Genomic DNA, 24229 nt, shown 5'->3' on the forward strand with positions numbered 1-24229 from the left:
GGTGTTCGGCTGTAAGACGGTGTGAATGTCCGATCATAGTTGGTAAAAAGCGGGTAAGAAAAGGTTAAAATACCCGACTGTACACAATCAAAAGAGGGAGCGGAGTTGTTCGGCTAAGAGAAGGTGTGAAAGTCCGACCATGGTTTGTAAAAAGCGGGTAAGAAAAGGTTCGTATGCCCGAATATACACTATCAAAACCGGAAGCGTAGGTGTTCGGCTGCAAGAAGGTGTGAACGTCCGACCAAAGTTTGTAAAAAAGCAGTTAAGAAAAGGTGCGAATATCTAACCAAACATAATCAAAAGCGGATGATAAGGTGTTCGACTGCAAGTAGGTGTGAATGTCAGATCATAATTTGCAAAAAGCTGATGAGAAAGGGTGAGAAATCCCGACTATACACCATCAAATGCGGTAGCGGAGTTGTTCGGCTGTGAGTAGGTGTGATTCTCCAACCATAATTGCTGAAAAATGTGTTAGAAAAGGTAAGAATGCCTGTCCATACATCATCAAAAGCGGGAGAGGTGGTGTTCGGCTGCAAGTAGGTGTGAATGTCCATTAATAATTGCTTTAAAACATGAAATAAAATTTTCGAATATCAAACCATACATGATCATTAGCAGGAGAGGAGGTGTTCAGCTGCAAGAAGGTGTGAATTTCCAGCCATAATTACTCACAAAAGGGTAAGAAAAGGTACTATTGCCAGACCATATATGATCAAAACAGGGAGCGGAGGTGGTTCAGCTGCAAGAAGGTTTGAATGTCCGACTAAAGTTTGTAAAAAGCGGGTAAGACAAGGTGTGAATGCCCGACAATGTATGATCAAAAGAGGAGCGGAGGTTTTCGGCTGCAAGAAGGTTATTATTACTGAAAAATGGGTAAGAAAAGGTGCGAAAGCCCAACCGCACATGATCATAAGTGGATGAGAAGGTGTTCGACTGCAAGTAGGTGTGAATGTAAGATCATAATTTGTAAAAAGCGGGTAAGAAAAGGTAAGAATGCCCAACCATAAATTATCAAAAGCGGCAGCAGAGTTTTGGCTGGTATTTATCAATGTCTAGATAGATTTCAACAAAAAACAACGTTGTACTTTGCAGTAAAAGAAAGTGCAAATCAAAAGTTTTAGGAATCCGAGAATAAGCTTATTTTCATGAGTTCTGCACGATTTCGGATTTTATGTATAAAATGAATTTCTTCACGCAAACTAAGTTAACACTGCTTTGTCCTTCATATGTACCCATTTCTACATATATTTCAAGCATAAACTTCCTCATATTACCCTGAATGAGAAAGAGCCACACTTGTGATTAAGCCATACCTCCCTTTTGAGGAGTTCTGCATGATTTGGGATTTTATCTATAAAATGAATTCCTTCACTCAAACTATGTTAAAACGGCTTTTACCTTCATATTTATCAATGTCTCGATAGATTTAAACAAAAAAACAACGTTGTACTTTGCAATAAAAGAAAGAGCACATCAAAAGTTTTAGGAATCCGAGAATAAGCTTATTTTCATGAGTTCTGCACGATTTCGGATTTTATGTATAAAATGAATTCATTCACTCAAACCAAGTTAAAACTGCTTTTTCCTTCATATTTATCAATGTCTAGATCGACTTCAACAAAGAACAACATTGTATTTTGCAGTAGAAGAAAGAGCAAAACTGAAGGATCAGGAATCCGAGAATAAGCTTCTTTTCATACGTTCTGCATGATTTGGGATTTTATGTATAAAATGAATTCCTTCACTCAAACTAAGTTAACACTGCTTTGTCCTTCATATGTACCCATTTCTACATATATTTCAAGCATAAACTTCCTCATACTACCCCGAATGAGAAAGAACCACACTTGTGATTAAGCCATACGCCCCTTTTGAGGAGTTCTGCATGATTTGGGATTTTATCTATAAAATCAATTCCTTCACTCAAACTATGTTAAAACGGCTTTTACCTTCATATTTATCAATGTCTCGATAGATTTAAACAAAAAACAACGTTGTACTTTGCAGTAAAAGAAAGAGCCAATCAAAAGTTTTAGGAATCCGAGAATAAGCTTATTTTCATGAGTTCTGCACGATTTCGGATTTTATGTATAAAATTAATTCATTCACTCAAACCAAGTTAAAACTGCTTTTTCCTTCATATTTATCAATGTCTAGATCGACTTCAACAAAGAACAACATTGTATTTTGCAGTAGAAGAAAGAGCAACACTGAAGGATCAGGAATCCGAGAATAAGCTTATTTTCTTATGGGCAAGTGGGAACTGCTTTGTCCTTCATATTTATCAATGTGTAGATGGATTTCAACTTCTTCTACTGCAAAGTCCAAAGTTTTTCTTTGTTGAAGTCGATCTAGACATTGATGAATATGGAAGGACAAAGCAGTTTTAACTTGGTTTGAGCAAAGCAATTCATTTTATAGCAAAATCCGAAATCGTGCAGAACTCATGAAAGCAGGCTTATACTCGGATTCCTGAAACTTAAGATTTGCTCTTTCTTTTACTGCAAAGTACAACGTTGTTTTTTTGTTTAAATATGTCTAGACATGGTAAATATGAAGGACAAATCAGTTTTAACATAGTTTGAGTGAAGTAATGCATTTTATAAGCAAAATCCCAAATCATGCGGAACTCACGAAATGCTTTTTCTCGCTTTTCACTGCTTTTTACAAACTTTGGTTGGACGTTCACACCTTCTTGCATCCGAACACCTCCGCTTCCGCTTTTGATGATGTATATTCGGGCATTCGAACCTTTTATTACCCGCTTTTTACAAACCATTGTCGGACTTTCACACCTTCTTGCAGCCGAACACCACCTCTCCCGCTTTTGATGATGTATGGTCCAGTATTCTTACCTTTTCTAACACATTTTTCAGCAATTATGGTCGGACAATCACACCTACTCACAGCTGGACACCTCCGCTCCCGCTTTTGATCATACAATGTCGGGACATCGCTCCTTGTCTTACCAGCTTTTTACAAACTTTAGTCGAACATTCACACCTTCTTGCAGCTGAACACCTCCGCTCCCGCTTTTGATGATGTATAGTCGGGCTTTCGAGCCTTTTCTTACCCGGTTTTTACAAATTATGGTTGGACATTCAGACCTTGCAGCCGAACACCTCCGCTCCCTGTTTTGATCATGTATGGTCTGGTTATACTACCTTTTCTTCCCCCGTTTGTGAGTAATTATGGCTGGACATTCACACCTACTTGCAGTCGAACTGCTCTGCTACCGCTTTTGATTATGTTTGGTTTGGATATTCAAACCTTTTCTTAACTGCTTTTTACAAACCATGGTCGGACTTTCACACCTTCTTGTAGCCGAACAACTCCGCTCCGGCTATTGATTGTGTACAGTCGGGTATTTTAACCTTTTCTTACCCGCTTTTTACCAACTATGGTCGGACATTCACACCGTCTTACAGCGGAACACCTCCACTCCCGCTTTTTATGGTGTATAGTCGGGCATTCGAACCTTTTCTTACCCGCTATTTACAAACTATGGTACGACATTCAAACCTTCGTGTATCCGAAAACTCCGCTCTCTCTTTTGATCATACATTGTCGGACATTCGCACCTTTTCTTACCCGCTTTTTACAAACCATGGTCGGACTGTCACACCTTCTTGTAGCCGAACACATCCGCTCCCGCTATTGATTGTGTACAGTCGGGTATTTTAACCTTTTCTTACCCGCTTTTTACCAAGTATGGTCGGACATTCACACCTTCGTACAGCGGAACACCTCCGCTCCCTCTTTTGATGGTGTATGTTCGGGCATTCAAACCTTTTCTTACCCACTTTTTCCAAACTATGGTCGGCTATTCACAGCTTCCTCTCCACCATACTTGTATGGTGGGATATTCACACCCACTTGCATCCGAAAACCTCCGCCCCAAATTTTGTTGATATTTAGTCGGACATTCGCACCTTACCCGCTTTTGGCAAACTATGGTCTTCTTCCACCTTTTAGTGTTCTATCACACCTTTTTTTTCACCGCATTTTATACATTATGGTTGGAAATTTTCAACCACTTTCATCCGAAGACCTCTCCTCCCGCTTTTGTTAATATATTTGAACTTTAGTTTGACATTAAAACCTTCTTGCAGCTGAACCACCTCCGCTCCCTGTTTTGATCATATATGGTCTGGCAATACTACCTTTTCTTACCCGTTTGTGAGTAATTATGGCTGGACATTCACACCTACTTGCAGCCGAACACAACCTCTCTCGCTTTTGATGATGTATGGACCGGCATTTTTACCTTTTCTAACACATTTTTCAGCAATTATGGTCGGAGATTCACACCTACTCACAGCCGAACAACTCCGCTCCCGCATTTAATGATGTATAGTCGGGCATTCTCACCCTTTCTCATCAGCTTTTTGCAAATTATGATCTGACATTCACACCTACTTGCAGTCGAACAGCTCTGCTCCCGCTTTTGATTATGTTTGGTTGGATATTCGAACCTTTTCTTAACTTCTTTTTACATATTTTTGTTGGACGTTCACACCTTCTTGCATCCGAACACCTCCGCTTCCGCTTTTGATGATGTATATTCGGGCATTCGAACCTTATATTACCCGCTTTTTACAAACCATTGTCGGACTTTCACACCTTCTTGCAGCTGAACACCTCCTGTCCCGCTTTTGATGATGTATGGTCCAGTATTCTTACCTTTTCTAACACATTTTTCAGCAATTATGGTCGGACATTCACACCTACTCACAGCTGGACACCGCCGCTCCCGCTTTTGATCATACAATGTCGGGACATCGCTCCTTGTCTTAACAGCTTTTTACAAACTTTAGTCGAACATTCACACCTTCTTGCAGCTGAACACCTCCGCTCCCGCTTTTGATGATGTATAGTCGGGCTTTCGAGCCTTTTCTTACCCGGTTTTTACAAATTATGGTTGGACATTCAGACCTTGCAGCCGAACACCTCCGCTCTCTCTTTTGATCATACATTGTCGGGCATTCGCACCTTGTCTTACCCGCTTTTTACAAACTATAGTCAGACATTCACACCTTGCAGCTGAACCTCCGCTCCCTGTTTTGATCATGTATGGTCTGGCAATACTACCTTTTCTTCCCCCGTTTGTGAGTAATTATGGCTGGACATTCACACCTACTTGCAGTGGAACAGCTCTGCTCCCGCTTTTGATTATGTTTGGTTGGATATTCGAACCTTTTCTTAATTGCTTTTTACAAACCATGGTCGGACTTTCAGACCTTGTAGCCGAACAACTCCGCTCCCGCTATTGATTTTGTACAGTCGGGTATTTTAACCTTTTCTTACCCGCTTTTTACCAACTATGGTCGGACATTCACACCGTCTTACAGCGGAACACCTCCGCTCCCGCTTTTTATGGTGTATAGTCGGGCATTCGAACCTTTTCTTACCCGCTATTTACAAACTATGGTAGGACATTCAAACTTTCGTGTATCCGAAAACCTCCGCTCTCTCTTTTGATCATACATTGTCGGACATTCGCACCTTTTCTTACCCGCTTTTTACAAACCATGGTCGGACTGTCACACCTTCTTGTAGCCGAACACATCCGCTCCCGCTATTGATTGTGTACAGTCGGGTATATTAACCTTTTCTTACCCGCTTTTTACCAAGTATGGTTGGACATTCACACCTTCGTACAGCGGAACACCTCCGCTCCCTCTTTTGATGGTGTATGTTCGGGCATTCCAACCTTTTCTTACCCGCTTTTTCCAAACTATGGTCGGCTATTCACAGCTTCCTCTCCACCATACTTGTATGGTGGGATATTCACACCCACTTGCATCCGAAGACCTCCGCCCCAAATTTTGTTGATATTTAGTCGGACATTCGCACCTTACCCGCTTTTGGCAAACTATGGCCTTCTTGCAGCCAAACAACTCTGATCTTGCTTTTGATGATGTAAGGTTGGGCATTCAGACCTTGCTTCACCTGCTTTTCACCAAATATAGTCGGACATTCACACCTTCTTGCAGCCGAACACTTCCGCTCCACCTTTTAGTGTTCTATCACACCTTTTTTTCACCGCATTTTATACATTATGGTTGGAAATTTTCAACCACTCTCATCCGAAGACCTCTCCTCCCACTTTTGTTAATATATTTGAACTTTAGTTTGACATTCAAACCTTCTTGCAGCTGAACCACCTCCGCTCCCTGTTTTGATCATATATGGTCTGGCTACTACCTTTTCTTACCCGTTTGTGAGTAATTATGGCTGGACATTCACACCTACTTGCAGCCGAACACAACCTCTCTCGCCTTTGATGATGTATGGACCGGCATTTTTACCTTTTCTAACACATTTTTCAGCAATTATGGTCGGAGATTCACACCTACTCACAGCCGAACAACTCCGCTCCCGCATTTGATGATGTATAGTCGGGCATTCTCACCCTTTCTCATCAGCTTTTTGCAAATTATGATCTGACATTCACACCTACTTGCAGTCGAACAGCTCTGCTCCCGCTTTTGATTATGTTTGGTTGGATATTCGAACCTTTTCTTAACTTCTTTTTACATATTTTGGTTGGACGTTCACACCTTCTTGTAGCCGAACACTTCAGCTCCTGCTTTTGATGATGTATGGTTGGGCATTCACACCTTTTTTTTGCCCATTTTTCAGGAATTATGGGTGGACATTCACACCTTGCAGCTGAACACCTCCTATCCCACTTATGCTCATGTGCGGTTTGATTTTCGAAAAGTTTCTTTCATGTTTTCTAGCAATTATTGATGGACATGTAGACCTTCTTGCAGCTGAACACCTCCGCTCCCGCTTTTGATCATACATTGTCAGGCATTCGCACCTTGTCTTACCCACTTTTTACAAACTTTAGTCGAACAGTCACACCTTTTTGCAGCCGAACACCACCTCTCCCGCTTTTGATGATGTATGGTCCAGCATTCTTACCTTTTCTAACACATTCTTCAGCAATTATGGTCGGACATTCACACCTACTCAGAGCCGAACACCTCCGCTCCCGCATTTGATGGTGTATAGTCGGGCATTCTCACCCTATCTCATCAGCTTTTTACAAATTATGATCTGACATTCACACCTGCTTTTGATAATGTATTGGTAGGCATTCGCACCTTTTTTTTTACCCATTTTTCATGAATTATGGGTGGACATTCACACCTTCTTGCAGCCGAACACCTCCTCTCCCGCTTATGATCATGTGCGGTTTGATATTCGAAAATTTACTTTCTTGTTTTAAAGCAATTATTGATGGACATTCAAACCTTCTTTTTGATGGTGTATAGTCGGGCTTTCGAGCCTTTTCTTTCCGGTTTTTACAAACCATGGTCGGACTTTCACACCTTCTTGTAGCCAAACAACTCCGCTCCCGCTATTGATTGTGTACAGTCGGGTATTTTAACCTTTTCTTACCCGCTTTTTACCAACTATGGTCGGACATTCACACCGTCTTACAGCGGAACACCTCTGCTCCCGCTTTTGATGGTGTATAGTCGGGCATTCGAACCTTTTCTTACCCGCTTTTTACAAACTATGGTGGGACATTCAAACCTTCTTGTATCCGAAAACCTCCGCTCTCTCTTTTGATCATACATTGTCGGACATTCGCACCTTTTCTTACCCGCTTTTTACAAACCATGGTTTGACTGTCACATCTTCTTGTAGCCGAACACATCCGCTCCCGCTATTGATTGTGTACAGTCGGGTATTTTAACCTTTTCTTACCCGCTTTTTACCAAGTATGGTCGGACATTCACACCTTCGTACAGCGGAACACCTCCGCTCCCTCTTTTGATGGTGTATGTTCGGGCATTCAAACCTTTTCTTACCCGCTTTTTCCAAACTATGGTCGGCTATTCACAGCTTCCTCTCCACCATACTTGTATGGTGGGATATTCACACCGAATTGCATCCGAAAACCTCCGCCCCAAATTTTGTTGATATTTAGTCGGACATTCGCACCTTACCCGCTTTTGGCAAACTATGGTCTTCTTCCACCTTTTAGTGTTCTATCACACCTTTTTTTTCACCGCATTTTATACATTATGGTTGGAAATTTTCAACCACTTTCATCCGAAGACCTCTCCTCCCGCTTTTGTTAATATATTTGAACTTTAGTTTGACATTCAAACCTTCTTGCAGCTGAACCACCTCCGCTCCCTGTTTTGATCATATATGGTCTGGCAATACTACCTTTTCTTACCCGTTTGTGAGTAATTATGGCTGGACATTCACACCTACTTGCAGCCGAACACAACCTCTCTCGCTTTTGATGATGTATGGACCGGCATTTTTACCTTTTCTAACACATTTTTCAGCAATTATGGTCGGAGATTCACACCTACTCACAGCCGAACAACTCCGCTCCCGCATTTAATGATGTATAGTCGGGCATTCTCACCCTTTCTCATCAGCTTTTTGCAAATTATGATCTGACATTCACACCTACTTGCAGTCGAACAGCTCTGCTCCCGCTTTTGATTATGTTTGGTTGGATATTCGAACCTTTTCTTAACTTCTTTTTACATATTTTTGTTGGACGTTCACACCTTCTTGCATCCGAACACCTCCGCTTCCGCTTTTGATGATGTATATTCGGGCATTCGAACCTTTTATTACCCGCTTTTTACAAACCATTGTCGGACTTTCACACCTTCTTGCAGCTGAACACCTCCTGTCCCGCTTTTGATGATGTATGGTCCAGTATTCTTACCTTTTCTAACACATTTTTCAGCAATTATGGTCGGACATTCACACCTACTCACAGCTGGACACCGCCGCTCCCGCTTTTGATCATACAATGTCGGGACATCGCTCCTTGTCTTAACAGCTTTTTACAAACTTTAGTCGAACATTCACACCTTCTTGCAGCTGAACACCTCCGCTCCCGCTTTTGATGATGTATAGTCGGGCTTTCGAGCCTTTTCTTACCCGGTTTTTACAAATTATGGTTGGACATTCAGACCTTGCAGCCGAACACCTCCGCTCTCTCTTTTGATCATACATTGTCGGGCATTCGCACCTTGTCTTACCCGCTTTTTACAAACTATAGTCAGACATTCACACCTTGCAGCTGAACCTCCGCTCCCTGTTTTGATCATGTATGGTCTGGCAATACTACCTTTTCTTCCCCCGTTTGTGAGTAATTATGGCTGGACATTCACACCTACTTGCAGTGGAACAGCTCTGCTCCCGCTTTTGATTATGTTTGGTTGGATATTCGAACCTTTTCTTAATTGCTTTTTACAAACCATGGTCGGACTTTCAGACCTTGTAGCCGAACAACTCCGCTCCCGCTATTGATTTTGTACAGTCGGGTATTTTAACCTTTTCTTACCCGCTTTTTACCAAGTATGGTTGGACATTCACACCTTCGTACAGCGGAACACCTCCGCTCCCTCTTTTGATGGTGTATGTTCGGGCATTCCAACCTTTTCTTACCCGCTTTTTCCAAACTATGGTCGGCTATTCACAGCTTCCTCTCCACCATACTTGTATGGTGGGATATTCACACCCACTTGCATCCGAAGACCTCCGCCCCAAATTTTGTTGATATTTAGTCGGACATTCGCACCTTACCCGCTTTTGGCAAACTATGGCCTTCTTGCAGCCAAACAACTCTGATCTTGCTTTTGATGATGTAAGGTTGGGCATTCAGACCTTGCTTCACCTGCTTTTCACCAAATATAGTCGGACATTCACACCTTCTTGCAGCCGAACACTTCCGCTCCACCTTTTAGTGTTCTATCACACCTTTTTTTTCACCGCATTTTATACATTATGGTTGGAAATTTTCAACCACTCTCATCCGAAGACCTCTCCTCCCACTTTTGTTAATATATTTGAACTTTAGTTTGACATTCAAACCTTCTTGCAGCTGAACCACCTCCGCTCCCTGTTTTGATCATATATGGTCTGGCTACTACCTTTTCTTACCCGTTTGTGAGTAATTATGGCTGGACATTCACACCTACTTGCAGCCGAACACAACCTCTCTCGCCTTTGATGATGTATGGACCGGCATTTTTACCTTTTCTAACACATTTTTCAGCAATTATGGTCGGAGATTCACACCTACTCACAGCCGAACAACTCCGCTCCCGCATTAGAGAAATAAAAGGACACCTTTATTCAAACTCATTTTGACAGGTGACCTCTGACCTCTTATCGATCAATCAAATTAATATGACAGGTGACCTTTGTTTGACATCCGTTTGCTGACATCTGGGGATATGACTTTTGACCTCTTATCGATCGATCAAGCTATTTTGACGTGTGACCTCTGTTTGACATAGATTAGCCATCTGTTGAAGAGATCTAAGGAAGGAAGGGGGAGTTTATGGCTAGGGTTAAGAATTATTACAGCTAAAGTCAGGAGGTTGTGAGAAATATATTAGTTGAATGTTTAAATAAGAGAAAGGGTTAGGGTTAATAGAAAAGGTTAAGTTGTAGAAGCGGTCAGCATTTTAACAGCTTCAAAGACCGGTCCCTGTAAGGTAAAGATGGGAAAATAATTAGATGTGTGGGGTGGGGTCTGTTAACAGACATCTGGTTGTCTCTGGCTGCACCATACTGTGACACTGAACGGAGGATGGGTTGTTTATAGCAAATAGAGGTAGGTTTAAATTACATGAAAAAGGTTTCCCTCTTAGTTTGCATACATGTTGTATATGGTATCATGGGCTAATCTACAGAGAATTCACTAATAGAACAGGTTGCCCATAAAGTTTACATCTAGTTCTCGCTCTGACTGATACTATGAGAGCCAACTGCAGGGGGTCGTAAGAATGCATCATGCTGTGGCACTGGGCTGTAGGGGGCAAATGGCCCGGGTCAATAAGAATGCAAAGTACAGTGTGGTAAACAGTATGTGTCCTTGTCTTAGTTCGCAAGTAAACAAATGAACATATATGATGTTCACAAGGATGCACCATGCTGTGTGGGAATGAGATAACATTTTAAGTCTCGTACGAGCAAGGCTCAGGGTGCCGGAAAGTCCTCCTTTTACCAGGTGTTGCTAGCACTGCATGGATTTGGGTGGGGTGGGGTGGGGGGGGGGGGTGTTAACAGACATCTGGTTGTCTCTGGCTGCACCATACTGTGACACTGAACGGAGGATGGGTTGTTTATAGCAAATAGAGGTAGGTTTAAATTACATGAAAAAGGTTTCCCTCTTAGTTTGCATACATGTTGTATATGGTATCATGGGCTAATCTACAGAGAATTCACTAATAGAACAGGTTGCCCATAAAGTTTACATGTAGTTCTCGCTCTGACTGATACTATGAGAGCCAACTGCAGGGGGTCGTAAGAATGCATCATGCTGTGGCACTGAACAGTAAGGACAAATGGGTTCATTAAGAATGCAAAGTACAGTGTGGTAAACAGTATATGTCGTTGTCTTAGTTCGCAAGTAAACAAATGAACATATATGATGTTCACTAGGATGCACCATGCTGTGTGGGAATGAGACAACGTCTTACTTCACAAGTAAACAGAATCAATCTGTTACTAACCGTAGGGTGGATATAAACTAAGTGTGAAGAGCAAATGGGTTGAAATTAGCACTTCAAGAAATTTTTAAAACACTCCCTTATTTCTATGGAGGGGGGTAAGACTATATAAAATGGTTCAGGCATTTACGTCAGGGGCTCAACCAACAGGATAGGAACCATGGACACAGGTACGCAAAAAGTCTCCTTAAAACTTTAAAAAAAAAAAAAAACAACAAAAAAAAACCAAAAAAAAAAAAAACCAACAACAAACAACTTTTTTAGGACGGAAAACAAGAGCTGACATCCATACACAGCCAACCGGCGGTTCTTTGGCACTCTTAGGAGTATTCAACGGTAAGTAAAAAAGATCTGATGATAAACATATGAATGCGTGTATAATTATATTACCACACCATGACAGAGTGTTAATTTCCAGAGTTGGACGCAGAGGATTTGGATGACTTCATATTGACGCAAGCCGATTATGGTAATGTTACTTTAACTTTAATAACCTTTAACAAGTGAAATGTTTCAATGAAATAACAACAGATGTAATTGTTCACAGATTTACTAAACAGTGTGGAGCAAGGCCGAAAAAAGAAGAACCCAGCCGTGTTCGAAGGTGAATTGACTTTAAACGCGCCGGGAGGGGGAAACGGACTTTCCCTGAATAAATCCCGGCTACGACGAAGACTGCTCCCTGTACAACACAACCAGTTTTCAACTGAGTGTCCGAGTGTTAGTACAGAGGACGGACGGCAGGAAACATCTGTTCTACACACACCACCGAGTATACCTTACAGCCCACGAGAAACCCAACGACCCGAGTCGCCTGTGAGCGGCTACCATACCGACACGGCTGCAGGGGCTGAAGGGGCTGTCGGTTTACTAGGCTGCATAACGGCGCAGCTATTAGAGGCGCCAAGCGTTGCTCGCGGGGAGGAGGGACCCCTCGCTAAACAGCCTGATCAGCGGGGTAAGTTTTTAAAAAAAACTCATCACTCATTGTTTTTGTTTTCTCACGTGAGCGCGTAAGCGTCATACGTCATCAACACGGATGTGACGCATAGGGAGAGCGTGAAGGGTGAGAGGGGTTAAAAGAGCGCAGCCTTTTTTTTTCCAGTAGAACTCATGTCTGGTGCCTGTAAAACAAGCCAGTTGATATATTATTACTGCTCTGTCCACTTATCCGTGCTGCATTCAACGGGAGCATTACATGGTAACATCTATGCAAATTTCACATAGTGTATACTTAAGCAAGGTTTTTTTTTTTTTAAATTTATTTATTTATCTATTTTACGCTATTAAACTGTGTTTCAATTTGACAGAATCTGATGTTATAGCTCCCGTGAGGTCCGTGGTGTAGAATCGGCGGTGCAATAGAGTGCGCAACAGACTGTCGCTTGTCGAAGGGCTAATGAAAGGTACAGCCTATTATTATTATTATTATTATTATTATTATTATTATTATTATTATTATTATTATTATTGTTATTTTAAATTATTATTATTAATTTTTTTTTAAATTTTTTTATATATAATTTCTTTAATTTTTTTCATTTATTTTAATTTAAATTTTAAATTTTTAATTAAATTTTTTTTTTTTTTTAAACTTTAATTTAAATTTTTAATTCTTAATTTTTTTTTATTTATTTATTTTTTTTATTTATTTATTTTTTTTAAATTCACAATCACTGAACCAGGTATATTCAAAATACTTTTATGGTTATTTCTCCTTCAACCACAGAGGCCGATCTGTCAATAGAACGGATAAATCCTCCAAACCGGCCCGACCCTCGTCTGTGGAGGAAAAGAAACGCTACCATCCGACGTGAAAGATCAAGAGCTCGGGCATTCATGAGAAGTAGCGAGATTCTTATACAGAGAATTAACCGTGACTTGGCCGTGATTTCGAAGTAAAGTAAATGTGTGTATATATATATAAGTAGATATCTTAACCCCTCTTAGCCATTCTCAATTCTGTGTAAAGATGGATAATCAAGCAGGCAGAGCTGTGCCGGCTGTAATATCCGAGGCTGTGGGAAATTTGGAAAACATGTTTCTTGTGACAATCAAGTCAGCGAAACAGCGTATACACGTCAAGACACTGAATCAAGTTTGCCACAAGAACTCATAAGTTTGGCAGTATTGCTCTGCCGTCAGCAATCATACACCCATTTTATTTTCGTGAGACATGTGCAAGCACCTGTTCATCTACTGTTCTATCACTATGAATTAGTGATCTATTATCAATAAGGATACTTCTACAACTACTATCAAAGTATGTCCGGACTTCTTATGTTGTCAGTTGCTATATATGAATAAGTGGGTAGCTACTGACAAGCATTAAGCATGTCACACAGCCCAAACATATAACATTTCAGGACACACCACACAGTTAACAACCACAGTGAAGTGTCAAAGCCCAAACATGTAACATTCAACAGGACACTTACACAACACATTCAAATCAAACAGTCAGACAACATACAAGAACATATACCCCAGCCGGCATTGCTCCCTGCCTATTTTCCTACAGCTCACTATGTGTGCGCACACCTTTATTCACAAACTCTTCAACTTATACTCTTTTACCAAAGCTGCTACAGCTCGATTGGCCGAATACCCTTAGATCCTATTTCGGTGAATTTGACATCTGCCTTACATGTAACAGATTAGCGGTTTAGCAGTTTTAATTTAGTTCGAGTGAAGGAATTCATTTTATCGCAAAATCCGAAATTGTGAAGAACTCATGAAAGTAAGCTTATTCTCGGATTCCTGAAACTTTAGATTTGCTCTTTCTTTTACTGCAAAGTACAACGTTGTTTTTTTTTTTATTAAATCTTTCTAGACATGGTAAATATGAAGGACAAAGCAGTTTTGACATAGTTTGAGTGAAGGAATTCATTTTATAGATAAAATCCCAAGAGTCTGCTGAGAAAAGAGAGTGAATGCGAAGTAGACTTTAACACGGCTCTGGGAGCGAGCCGAGTGTGGGCTAACCGGGAGAATTGCTTGAAAGAAACGCGACACCGAATGAGCGGTCAGAACAAAGCCTCAATACGGTGTTCCCGTGGTGTTTTTGTTGCTGCCTTGTCGATTGCACAGGGGCAAGCGTTTCAACCAAGCAACGCTCACCATGGGGAAGGTGGCTATGGCAACTAGCCTGATGCCCTGCTCCCGCAGTGACGGATAATCGTACTCTGGTTTCTCTTCATAACATACAAGTCTTTCGCCTTTTACTAAAGACTTTCGTGGAGAGCAGCACTAATGAGTTGTTTCTATTTTTGGCAGGCTTTACCTTTGCGGGTGAAGCCCTTTCTGTCTGTGCAAAATAAATTTTGTTACTGTGCAGAGTTACTTCTCTGAGTAGAGTCGCCTTACTTGTTGCGATTGTGCCGATGTTCGAAGCTGGAGTGCAAAGTTGTTGCTTGAATGGTGCTTGCTGGAGCATGCGGGAGTGCAAAGTTATACCATTTAAAAGGGCTGAAGAGTGCTCAGTGCAGCGGGTGGGCGGAGGTGCAACGTGACACTCTGGCCACCTATGGCCATAAAAAGAACACTGCTACAAGTGCGCATTGTGCCAGCAAGGGCCCTCGGACCTGAAACAGTGGACAGTTATCGCTTCTCGGCCTTTTGGCTAAGATCAAGTGTAGTATCTGTTCTTATCAGTTTAATATGTCCTCTATACGAGGACTACATATTAAATGGATTTTTAAGAATAGGAGTTGAAAAAGAAGCTTGCTCCGTTCACTCCAAGCATCGACCCAGTACTGCAGTGCCGCTGGGAACGGTGCGCTCTTCTCTGCTCTTGTGAAAAAGCAAACAGCGATGCAGGATGGAAGTTTCAGGGAGCCCAAGATGAAACTTTCTTTTAATCTGCTGAGAAAAGAGAGTGAATGCGAAGTAGACTTTAACACAGCTCTGGGAGCGAGCTGAGTGTGGGCTAACCGGGAGAATTGCTTGAAAGAAACGCGACACCGAATGAGTGGTCAGAACAAAGCCTCAATACGGTGTTCCCGTGGTGTTTGTGGCTGCCTTGTCTTTTGCACAGAGTAAAAGACAAGGCAGCCATCGAATAGGGCCCGATTGTTCCTACTTGGTCAGCCGAGGAGCAAGGGGGGGGGAGCAAGTGTCTCAACCAAGCAAATCTCACCAAGTAGGAACAATCGGGCCCTATTCGATGGCTGCCTTTTCTTTTACTCTATGCAAAAGACAAGGCAGCAACAAAAACACCACGAGAATCCCGTATTGAGGCTTTGTTCTGACCGCTCATTCGGTGTCGCGTTTCTTTCAAGCAATTCTCCCGGTTAGCCGACACTCGGCCCGCTCCCATAGCCGTGTTAAAGTCTACTTCGCATTCACTCTCTTTTCTCTGCAGACTCTTGGGATTTTATCTATAAAATGAATTCCTTCACTCAAACTATGTCAAAACTGCTTTGTCGTTCATATTTACCATGTCTAGAAAGATTTAAACAAAAAAAACAACGTTGTACTTTGCAGTAAAAGAAAGAGCAAATCTAAAGTTTCAGGAATCCGAGAATAAGCTTACTTTCATGAGTGCTTCACGATTTCGGATTTTGCTATAAAATGAATTCCTTCACTCAAACTAAATTAAAACTGCTAAACCGCTAATCTGTTACATGTAAGGCAGATGTCAAATTCACCGAAATAGGATCTAAGGGTATTCGGCCAATCGAGCTGTAGCAGCTTCGGTAAAAGAGTATAAGTTGAAGAGTTTGTGAATAAAGGTGTGCGCACACATAGTGAGCTGTAGGAAAATAGGCAGGGAGCAATGCCGGCTGGGGTATATGTTCTTGTATGTTGTCTGACTGTTTGATTTGAATGTGTTGTGTAAGTGTCCTGTTGAATGTTTGGGCTTTGACACTTCACTGTGGTTGTTAACTGTGTGGTGTGTCCTGAAATGTTATATGTTTGGGCTGTGTGACATGCTTAATGCTTGTCAGTAGCTATCCACTTATTCATATATAGCAACTGACAACATAAGAAGTCTGGACATACTTTGATAGTAGTTGTAGAAGTATCCTTATTGATAATAGATAAACTAATTCATAGTGATAGAACAGTAGATGAACAGGTGCCTGCACGTCTCACGAAAATAAAATGGGTGTATGATTGCTGACGGCAGAGCAATACTGCCAAACTTATGAGTTCTTGTGGCAAACTTGATTCAGTGTCTTGACGTGTATACGCTGTTTCGCTGACTTGATTGTCACAAGAAACAAAGTGTGTTTGATAAGATCCGACCATTTTATTACGGGAGGATCAGTATGTATGGATTCTGATGTGACTGATAAACCCATTCGTATCTTAAGCATAATCTAATACGTGAGACAACGCCCTGGCACACAATCAAAAAAAAAAAGAGAGAGCGGTTTTGTGTCCCCACAGTCCATAATGTAGAAAAGAGAGAAAAAAGCCTTTCTGATTTGGTGTGTGTGCTCATAGTGCAGAGTGTAGAGAAAAGAGAGAAAAGAAAGCCGTTTTGGTGTCACGGGTGTTGTGACTTACACACACACATTTCTGAATTGAGAAAAGAAATTATTTTAGAGGAAGCAGTAGAGTTTAGATCCCACATTTGTTGATAGGCATTCATTTATTTCTTCGCTTCTGATGAAGTTTCAACAATAAACAACAAACTTTGTATTATGAGAAAGAACCAGACTCATTCTTCAGGAATCCGAAAATAAGCACGAATTCGGATTCTCCTATAAAACGAATTAATTAACTCAAACCAAGTTAAGACTGCTTTGTCCTTCATATTTATTCATGTCTAATCAAGTTTCAACGATAAACAACGTACTTTGTAGAATGTGAAAGAACTTCTTCAGCAATAAGCATCTCTCGACATATGACGAAATACAGATTTTGTTATAAAATTAATTTCTTCTATCAGCGTGACTTAAAACTGTTTGTCCTCCTTATTTATCCACTTCAAATCAAGTTTCAACAATTAAAAAAAAATTGTAGTTTGAGAAAGAACAACTTAATCTTCAGCAATCAGTATAAAAAGAGGGTAACAAAAGGTGCAAATGCCAACTATACATCACTAAAAGGTGGAGCGGAAGTATTCAGCTGCAAGTAGGTGTGAATGTTCGACCATAATTTGTAAAAAGTGGGTAAGAAAAGGTTCGAATGCCCGACTAAATATTAACAAAAGCGGGAGGAGAGGTCTTCGGATGAGAGTGGGTGAGAATTTCCTACCATACAAGTATGGTGGAGAGGAAGCTGTGATTGGCCGACAATAGTAAAAAGCAGGTGAGAAAAGGTGCGAATGTCAAAACATACATGATCAAAACAGGGAGCGGAGGTGTTTGGCTGCGACAAGGTGTGAATGTCCACCCATAATTAATGAAAAACGGGCAACAAGTAGGTTCGAATGCCCAACCATACATCATCAAAAGCAGGAGTGGATGTGTTCGGCTTCAAGAAGGTATGAATGTCCATCAATAATTGCTATAAAACATGAAAGAAAATTTTCGAATATCAAACCGCACATAATCATAAGCGGGAGAGGAGGTGTTCCGCTGCAAGAAGGTGTGAATATCCACCCATAATTACTGAAAAATGGGTAAGAAAAGGTGCGAATGCCCAACCATACATCATCAAAAGCAGGAGTGGATGTGTTCGGCTACAAGAAGGTTTGAATGTCCGACCATAGTTTGTAAAAAGCGGGTAAGAACAGGTTTGTATGCCCGACTGTACACCATCAAATGCGGGAGCGGAGGTGTTCGGCTGTGAGTAGGTGTGAATCTCCAACCATAATTGCTGAAAAATGTGTTAGAAAAGGTAAAAATGCCGGTCCATACATCATCAAAAGCAGGAGAGGTGGTGTTCGGCTGCAAGTAGGTGTGAATGTCCAGCCATAATTACTCACAAATGGGTAAGAAAAGGTAGTATTGCCAGACCATACATGATCAAAACAGGGAGCGGAGGTGGTTAAGCTGCAAGAAGGTGTTAATGTCCGACTAAAGTTCAAATATATTAACAAAAGCGGGAGGAGAGGTCTTCGGATGAGAGTGGTTGAAAATTTCCGACCATAATGTATAAAATGCGGTGAAAAAAAGGTGTGATAGAACACTAAAAGGTGGAGCGGAAGTGTTCGGCTGCAAGAAGGTGTGAATGTCCGACTATATTTGGTGAAAAGCAGGTGAAGCAAGGTCTGAATGCCCAACCTTACATCATCAAAAGCGAGATCAGAGGTGTTTGGCTGCAAGAAGGCCATAGTTTGCCAAAAGCGGGTAAGGTGCGAATGTCCGACTAAATATCAACAAAATTTGGGGCGGAGGTCTTCGGATGCAAGTGGGTGTGAATATCCCACCATACAAGTATGGTGGAGAGGAAGCTGTGAATAGCCGACCATAGTTTGGAAAAAGCGGGTAAGAAAAGGTTTGAATGCCCGAACATACACCATCAAAAGAGGGAGCGGAGGTGTTCCGCTGTACGAAGGTGTGAATGGCCGACCACACTTGGTAAAAAGCGGGTAAGAAAAGGTTAAAATACCCGACTGTACACAATCAATAGCGGGAGCGGATGTGTTCGGCTACAAGAAGATGTGACAGTCCGACCATGGTTTGTAAAAAGCGGGAGCAGAGGTGTTCCGCTGTAAGACGGTGTGAATGTCCGACCATAGTTGGTAAAAAGCGGGTAAGAGAAGGTTAAAATACCCGACTGTACACAATCAATAGCGGGAGCGGAGTTGTTCGGCTACAAGAAGGTGTGAAAGTCCGACCATAATTGCTGAAGAATGTGTTAGAAAAGGTAAGAATGCTGGACCATACATCATCAAAAGCGGGAGAGGTGGTGTTCGGCTGCAAAAAGGTGTGACTGTTTGACTAAAGTTTGTAAAAAGTGGGTAAGACAAGGTGCGAATGCCTGACAATGTATGATCAAAAGCGGGAGCGGAGGTGTTCAGCTGCAAGAAGGTCTACATGTCCATCAATAATTGCTAGAAAACATGAAAGAAACTTTTCGAAAATCAAACCGCACATGAGCATAAGTGGGATAGGAGGTGTTCAGCTGCAAGGTGTGAATGTCCACCCATAATTCCTGAAAAATGGGCAAAAAAAAGGTGTGAATGCCCAACCATACATCATCAAAAGCAGGAGTGGAAGTGTTCGGCTACAAGAAGGTGTGAACGTCCAACCAAAATATGTAAAAAGAAGTTAAGAAAAGGTTCGAATATCCAACCAAACATAATCAAAAGCGGGAGCAGAGCTGTTCGACTGCAAGTAGGTGTGAATGTCAGATCATAATTTGCAAAAAGCTGATGAGAAAGGGTGAGAATGCCCGACTATACATCATCAAATGCGGGAGCGGAGTTGTTCGGCTGTGAGTAGGTGTGAATCTCCGACCATAATTGCTGAAAAATGTGTTAGAAAAGGTAAAAATGCCGGTCCATACATCATCAAAGGCGAGAGAGGTTGTGTTCGGCTGCAAGTAGGTGTGAATGTCCAGCCATAATTACTCACAAACGGGTAAGAAAAGGTAGTAGCCAGACCATATATGATCAAAACAGGGAGCGGAGGTGGTTCAGCTGCAAGAAGGTTTGAATGTCAAACTAAAGTTCAAATATATTAACAAAAGTGGGAGGAGAGGTCTTCGGATGAGAGTGGTTGAAAATTTCCAACCATAATGTATAAAATGCGGTGAAAAAAAAGGTGTGATAGAACACTAAAAGGTGGAGCGGAAGTGTTCGGCTGCAAGAAGGTGTGAATGTCCGACTATATTTGGTGAAAAGCAGGTGAAGCAAGGTCTGAATGCCCAACCTTACATCATCAAAAGCAAGATCAGAGTTGTTTGGCTGCAAGAAGGCCATAGTTTGCCAAAAGCGGGTAAGGTGCGAATGTCCGACTAAATATCAACAAAATTTGGGGCGGAGGTCTTCGGATGCAAGTGGGTGTGAATATCCCACCATACAAGTATGGTGGAGAGGAAGCTGTGAATAGCCGACCATAGTTTGGAAAAAGCGGGTAAGAAAAGGTTGGAATGCCCGAACATACACCATCAAAAGAGGGAGCGGAGGTGTTCCGCTGTACGAAGGTGTGAATGTCCAACCATACTTGGTAAAAAGCGAGTAAGAAAAGGTTAATATACCCGACTGTACACAATCAATAGCGGGAGCGGATGTGTTCGGCTACAAGAAGGTGTGACAGTCCGACCATGGTTTGTAAAAAGCGGGTAAGAAAAGGTGCGAATGTCCGACAATGTATGATCAAAAGAGAGAGCAGAGGTTTTCGGATACACGAAAGTTTGAATGTCCTACCATAGTTTGTAAATAGCGGGTAAGAAAAGGTTCGAATGCCCGACTATACACCATAAAAAGCGGGAGCGGAGGTGTTCCGCTGTAAGACGGTGTGAATGTCCGACCATAGTTGGTAAAAAGCGGGTAAGAAAAGGTTAAAATACCCGACTGAACAAAATCAATAGCGGGAGCGGAGTTGTTCGGCTACAAGAAGGTCTGAAAGTCCGACCATGGTTTGTAAAAAGCAATTAAGAAAAGGTTCGAATATCCAACCAAACATATTCAAAAGCGGGAGCAGAGCTGTTCGACTGCAAGTAGGTGTGAATGTCCAGCCATAATTACTCACAAACGGGGGAAGAAAGGGTAGTATTGCCAGACCATACATGATCAAAACAGGGAGCGGAGGTTCAGCTGCAAGGTGTGAATGTCTGACTATAGTTTGTAAAAAGCGGGTAAGACAAGGTGCGAATGCCCGACAATGTATGATCAAAAGAGAGAGCGGATGTGTTCGGCTGCAAGGTCTGAATGTCCAACCATCATTTGTAATAACCGGGTAAGAAAAGGCTCGAAAGCCCGACTATACATCATCAAAAGCGGGAGCGGAGGTGTTCAGCTGCAAGAAGGTGTGAATGTTCGACTAAAGTTTGTAAAAAGCTGGTAAGACAAGGAGCGATGTCCCGACATTGTATGATCAAAAGCGGGAGCGGAGGTGTCCAGCTGTGAGTAGGTGTGAATGTCCGACCATAATTGCTGAAAAATGTGTTAGAAAAGGTAAGAATACTGGACCATACATCATCAAAAGCGGGAGAGGTGGTGTTCAGCTGCAAGAAGGTGTGAAAGTCCGACAATGGTTTGTAAAAAGCGGGTAATAAAAGGTTCGAATGCCCGAATATACATCATCAAAAGCGGAAGCGGAGGTGTTCGGATGCAAGAAGGTGTGAACGTCCAACCAAAATATGTAAAAAGAAGTTAAAAAAAGGTTCGAATATCCAACCAAACATAATCAAAAGCGGGAGCAGAGCTGTTCGACTGCAAGTAGGTGTGAATGTCAGATAATAATTTGCAAAAAGCTGATGAGAAAGGGTGAGAATGCCCGACTATACATCATTAAATGCGTGAGCGGAGTTGTTCGGCTGTGAGTAGGTGTGAATCTCCGACCATAATTGCTGAAAAATGTGTTAGAAAAGGTAAAAATGCCGGTCCATACATCATCAAAAGCGAGAGAGGTTGTGTTCGGCTGCAAGTAGGTGTGAATGTCCAGCCATAATTACTCACAAACGGGTAAGAAAAGGTAGTATTGCCAGACCATATATGATCAAAACAGGGAGCGGAGGTGGTTCAGCTGCAAGAAGGTTTGAATGTCAAACTAAAGTTCAAATATATTAACAAAAGCGGGAGGAGAGGTCTTCGGATGAAAGTGGTTGAAAATTTCCAACCATAATGTATAAAATGCGGTGAAAAAAAAGGTGTGATAGAACACTAAAAGGTGGAGCGGAAGTGTTCGGCTGCAAGAAGGTGTGAATGTCCGACTATATTTGGTGAAAAGCAGGTGAAGCAAGGTCTGAATACCCAACCTTACATCATCAAAAGCAAGATCAGAGTTGTTTGGCTGCAAGAAGGCCATAGTTTGCCAAAAGCGGGTAAGGTGCGAATGTCCGACTAAATATCAACAAAATTTGGGGCGGAGGTTTTCGGATGCAAGTGGGTGTGAATATCCCACCATACAAGTATGGTGGAGAGGAAGCTGTGAATAGCCGACCATAGTTTGGAAAAAGCGGGTAAGAAAAGGTTTGAATGCCCGAACATACACCATCAAAAGAGGGAGCGGAGGTGTTCCGCTGTACGAAGGTGTGAATGTCCGACCATACTTGGTAAAAAGCGGGTAAGAAAAGGTTAAAATACCCGACTGTACACAATCAATAGCGGGAGTGGATGTGTTCGGCTACAAGAAGGTGTGACAGTCCGACCATGGTTTGTAAAAAGCGGGTAAGAAAAGGTGCGAATGTCCGACAATGTATGATCAAAAGAGAGAGCGGAGGTTTTCGGATACACGAAGGTTTGAATGTCCTACCATAGTTTGTAAATAGCGGGTAAGAAAAGGTTCGAATGCCCGACTATACACCATAAAAAGCGGGAGCGGAGGTGTTCCGCTGTAAGACGGTGTGAATGTCCGACCATAGTTGGTAAAAAGCGGGTAAGAAAAGTTAAAATACCCGACTGTACACAATCAATAGCGGGAGCGGAGTTGTTCGGCTACAAGAAGGTGTGAAAGTCCGACCATGGTTTGTAAAAAGCGGGTAAGAAAAGGTTTGAATGCCCGAACATACACCATCAAAAGAGGGAGCGGAGGTGTTCCGCTGTACGAAGGTGTGAATGTCCGACCATACTTGGTAAAAAGCGGGTAAGAAAAGGTTAAAATTCCCGACTGTACACAATCAATAGCGGGAGCGGATGTGTTCGGTTACAAGAAGGTGTGACAGTCCGACCATGGTTTGTAAAAAGCGGGTAAGAAAAGGTGCGAATGTCCGACAATGTATGATCAAAAGAGAGAGCGGAGTTTTTGGATACACGAAGGTTTGAATGTCGTACCATAGTTTGTAAATAGCGGGTAAGAAAAGGTTCGAATGCCCGACTATACACCATAAAAAGCGGGAGTGGAGGTGTTCCGCTGTAAGACGGTGTGAATGTCCGACCATAGTTGGTAAAAAGCGGGTAAGAAAAGGTTAAAATACCCGACTGTACACAATCAAAAGCGGGAGCGGAGTTGTTCGGCTACAAGAAGGTGTGAAAGTCCGACCATGGTTTGTAAAAAGCAGTTAAGAAAAGGTTCGAATATCCAACCAAACATAATCAAAAGCGGGAGCAGAGCTGTTCGACTGCAAGTAGGTGTGAATGTCCAGCCATAATTACTCACAAACGGGGGAAGAAAAGGTAGTATTGCCAGACCATACATGATCAAAACAGGGAGCGGAGGTTCAGCTGCAAGGTGTGAATGTCTGACTATAGTTTGTAAAAAGCGGGTAAGACAAGGTGCGAATGCCCAACAATGTATGATCAAAAGAGAGAGCGGAGGTGTTCGGCTGCAAGGTCTGAATGTCCAACCATAATTTGTAAAAACCGGGTAAGAAAAGGCTCGAAAGCCCGACTATACATCATCAAAAGCGGGAGCGGAGGTGTTCAGCTGCAAGAAGGTGTGAATGTTCGACTAAAGTTTGTAAAAAGCTGGTAAGACAAGGAGCGATGTCCCGACATTGTATGATCAAAAGCGGGAGCGGAGGTGTCCAGCTGTGAGTAGGTGTGATTGTCCGACCATAATTGCTGAAAAATGTGTTAGAAAAGGTAAGAATACTGGACCATACATCATCAAAAGCGGGAGAGGTGGTGTTCGGCTGCAGGAAGGTGTGAAAGTCCGACAATGGTTTGTAAAAAGCGGGTAATAAAAGATTCGAATGCCCGAATATACATCATC

At 42.0% G+C, this 24229-nt stretch overlaps 2 non-coding genes across 2 annotated transcripts; both read left to right on the plus strand.

Moving 5' to 3' along the window:
* Nucleotides 1–14693: 14693 nt before the first annotated feature.
* LOC140310722 (U5 spliceosomal RNA) lies at nucleotides 14694–14807 on the plus strand. Its single transcript, XR_011916766.1, has one exon. It is a non-coding gene; the product is annotated as a U5 spliceosomal RNA (small nuclear RNA).
* A 308-nt stretch (nucleotides 14808–15115) lies between these two features.
* On the plus strand, nucleotides 15116–15299 carry LOC140310857 (U2 spliceosomal RNA). The gene has a single exon (XR_011916887.1). It is a non-coding gene; the product is annotated as a U2 spliceosomal RNA (small nuclear RNA).
* Nucleotides 15300–24229: the final 8930 nt, after the last annotated feature.

This window comes from Leuresthes tenuis, unplaced genomic scaffold (assembly GCF_036924035.1).
Source record: "Leuresthes tenuis unplaced genomic scaffold, fLeuTen1.0.hap1 SCAF_6, whole genome shotgun sequence".
NCBI classification, from domain to species: domain Eukaryota; kingdom Metazoa; phylum Chordata; class Actinopteri; order Atheriniformes; family Atherinopsidae; genus Leuresthes; species Leuresthes tenuis.